Genomic DNA, 3605 nt, shown 5'->3' with positions numbered 1-3605 from the left:
GTTGCTTTTTCCTGCCTTCAAGCCTTCAAATCCCTTATCCGGCCAGTCATCCCGTACAGAAACTCTCCAACATCTCCCTCCTGAGTCACTTCTATCGTATCTGGAAGTCCTACAGATCCCACCCACACAGGGGCTTTTTAAATTCCAGCAATATTGCCTCTTATTTATGGGTGTTTTTCATTCCGACTCTTTTGCCTCTTACTTCATTACTGCTCTCAGAGCTATAGGTAAAGGGAGCTGTAGGAATGTAGTGGTTAAAGTGCTCGGTTGCTCACCAAAAGGTCAACTATTTGAACCCTCTAGTCGCTCCATGGGAGAAAGCTGTGACAGTGCATCTATAAAGATACACAGCCTTGAAAACTCTGGTGGGCAATTCTACTCTGTCTTACAGTGTTGCTCTGAATCTATCTTGATGTGACGGAAGTGGGTGTTGCTGCTTTTTTGTTGGTTTGGGCTCTGTTTTTTAGTCTGGTGCCTGACATCAGCACTTGTCCCTTTGCTTTTTATCTCTCTGATCACCACACTTTCTTCTGTTCACAGAATGACCAGACTTTGACCCAAGTGGGATCATTTCAGTCCCTCCAAAAGCGAGCACAAAACATAAGCAGACTGATAATGCCAAGGGTTGACAAGGATATAGAGCAACTAGAACTCTCATGCATTCCTGGTAGGTGTGTGAGTCAGTAAAATGGCTTTAAAAAATCATCAGCACTGTCTATTCAAGCAGACCTAAGTATCCATCAAGGCACCTAAAAATCATGTATAAGAAAGTTCACACACCACTAAGTGAACAGGGAGCTCTAGTGGCCTAGTGGTAAGAAACTGTTCTGCAATCCAAACAGCACATGGTTCGAATTCACCAGATTCAATCAGCAATCTCTTTCCATGCTATTTACTGCCTCTGAAAACCCACTGGAGGGTCAGCAGTGGGTCAGTTCCGACTCAATGGCACACAACAACAAAGTGAACACTCCAGTCTTTTAAACATTCAAGATATAGTCATGCGACAGGTTACTATATAGGAATAAGCAAGAACAAACTACATTTACTATAATAACATGGATAATTCTCACGAATTTTATGATGAGTGAAAGAAACCATGGACAAGAAAAGAGAGAATGTGAATTCATAGTGTTAAAGTCAAGATAGCAGTTTCTCTTTTTCTTGGGAAGTGTCTGAAAGGAGAAATAAGGGGGACTTCTAAAGTTTTAGTAATAATTTCTTTAAAAATCAAATGCTATTTATACAGGTATGTTTGTGAAAACATCCACGTTTCTGCTGTGGCCTTGTGAATAAAGAGTTGTGCTGCCAACTCTAAGGCATGGGATTCGAATCCACCAACTGCTCAAAAAAAGAAAGATGGCAGTCTCCTCCCATGTAACTTACTGCCTCTGAAAACCCACTGGAGGATTAGTCACAGGTCAGTTCTGACTTGATGGCAGGTTAACAACAACATATGTCAATAAAAATCTACTGAAACAAATACATACACATACAGCAAAACAGAACCCTTCCCATGGTTTCTCATGCTCAGAGGAAAATGTTCTCCAAATCCTAGCAGAGCATCCCAAGCTCTCCAGAACATCTACCAGGCCACCTGGTCCTACCAGACCACCTTGTCACTTGTGGCCCGTGCATCATCTCCATACAAGGCCACTCCCTCTTCACCTCACACGTTGCTGTGCCTGTGTTGTCCTTTCACTCTGGTATTTCTTTCTCTGAATATCTGCTGAAAACGCCACCTCCTCTGTGAAGGACCTCTGGATATCTCAGACAAAGTCAACCTCTTCCCATGCTGCCTTCCCACTGCACGTTGCTTCTCCCTCTCTCCTGGCTCTTAGCACTCTGCTTGTACATTCTCTCACCTGGAGATAAACCTCTCAGAGGTGGGGAAAGTGTCCCATTCATCTTTGCAAAACATTCAGGGCCAGTGCATCATTGCCTGGTTAACAGAGTGAGTTAATGAGTGTTTGACAAATGATTGAATGTGTGCTCCAAGTTAAGCTGCAGTTCATACTGCCAGGAAGCCAAGAAACCCAGCATGCCTACAGAAAAAGAAAAGAAAAGCAAAGCTTTTGGCAAGAGCCAAGTCCCCTTTGGAAGTCAACACATCCCACAGCCCTTTATTGGCTGCTGACAGCTGGGCAGATGCAAATACATTGTGCCGAGCTGTGGGTGTGTCCAATTAGACCTGGTGAGACCGAGCAGCCCCACTAACATGAATAAGCCGTGCAAATATGTGGTTAATGACCATGTCACTCCGTGTCAATTCTTAATCCCAGATAATTAGCAGATAGATAATTGGTGGAAGAACTGGAGGTGCTGATAGATATCCGTCACTTGGGTGAAGTTAATGATCCTCTATGGATTAAGACCCACCCTCTCTTAAGTGTTGATGGCTCCTATTTGAAATACTCCTTTTGAAAGAGCCTAGATCCAAAGAGAGGTGTCAGGAACTCCAGGGAGGGTGTGAGCATCAGAATGAATTCCCTGGGCTGCTTCCATGAGAGGGGGATGGGATGGGCCCCCCTGCAGCCAACCCTGTGGAAGGAGCTGAGTCCGCAGACCTGCTGTGTGTGAGGAGGAGGTCCTTTTCCTTCTCTGGATTTTACCTTTTCCCTAGTGGTAGAGGCTGCAAGAGGTGGTGTTATATATGCTGATTCAAAGCTAAAGTTTGCCTAATCTGGCCCCTCTTGGCTATATCAGAGGCACAGCATTCACTGCCACTGAAAGGGATCGAATGACTCAGTTGGCCTGAATGACAGGGTGCTGAGGAAGGGGCATTCTGGAGGCCAACGAAGAAACTTGAGATGTAAGCTGGCAGTATTTTACACGCGCTGAGATGGGTGCACCTGGTTCCACAGTGTTGAGTCATCCATTACTGGGAAGCAGTTACTCGGCCAACAATTTCACTTCCCACTTTTGTACTGAGCTGTGGACTTGGGAGGGGCTCTCCCCAAAGGGAGGTGAACATACATGACCTGTGTCACTTCTGGGCCCAGGCCCTGAAGAGGAGGGGTTGCTTTCTCTCCTTTTTGCTGTCTAGAGTTCTAGGAAGATGGGAACAGAGAGCAGCCAGAGCCACGAAACGGCATGAGTATGAGGTCCCCGAATTGCCACACGGAGCAAAGTCACCCAGGGATGGAGAACACACCTCATGGACTATCAATGAGTGGGAAATAAAATCTCATTCTGTAAACTACTCAAAATTCTGAAATTTGCTACAGAAATTACAGTTTCACTAAAACTGTAGAAACTATAGTTTTACTAATTATAGTTTTCACTAATTGTATGTTTTACAAAGCTCCTGAAGAGCTTTGAATGCTATGACAGTAACGTAGTTTTACCAAGGGAACTCTTGGTGGCCTAGCGGTAAGAAGCTGCACTGCAATCCCTAAGGCACATGGTTCTAATCTATCAGTTGCTCCACAAGGGATGAACGGGAAATCTCCTCCTGTATGATTTACTGCCTCTGAAAACCCACTGGAGAGTCAGCTATGAGTCAGTTCTGACTCGATGGAACACAACCACTGTCACCACCATAAAAACAACTGGTTAGAAAAGCAAGTGCACAGATGGTGTGGCACTTGACTCAGGGCTTCTCT

This window comes from Elephantulus edwardii, unplaced genomic scaffold (genome assembly GCF_000299155.1).
Source record: "Elephantulus edwardii isolate Elephantulus edwardi_28Jun2011 unplaced genomic scaffold, EleEdw1.0 scaffold00052, whole genome shotgun sequence".
NCBI classification, from domain to species: Eukaryota; Metazoa; Chordata; class Mammalia; order Macroscelidea; family Macroscelididae; genus Elephantulus; species Elephantulus edwardii.
The sequence above is the reverse complement of the archived record's forward strand: the minus strand, read 5'-3'. Positions refer to the sequence as shown.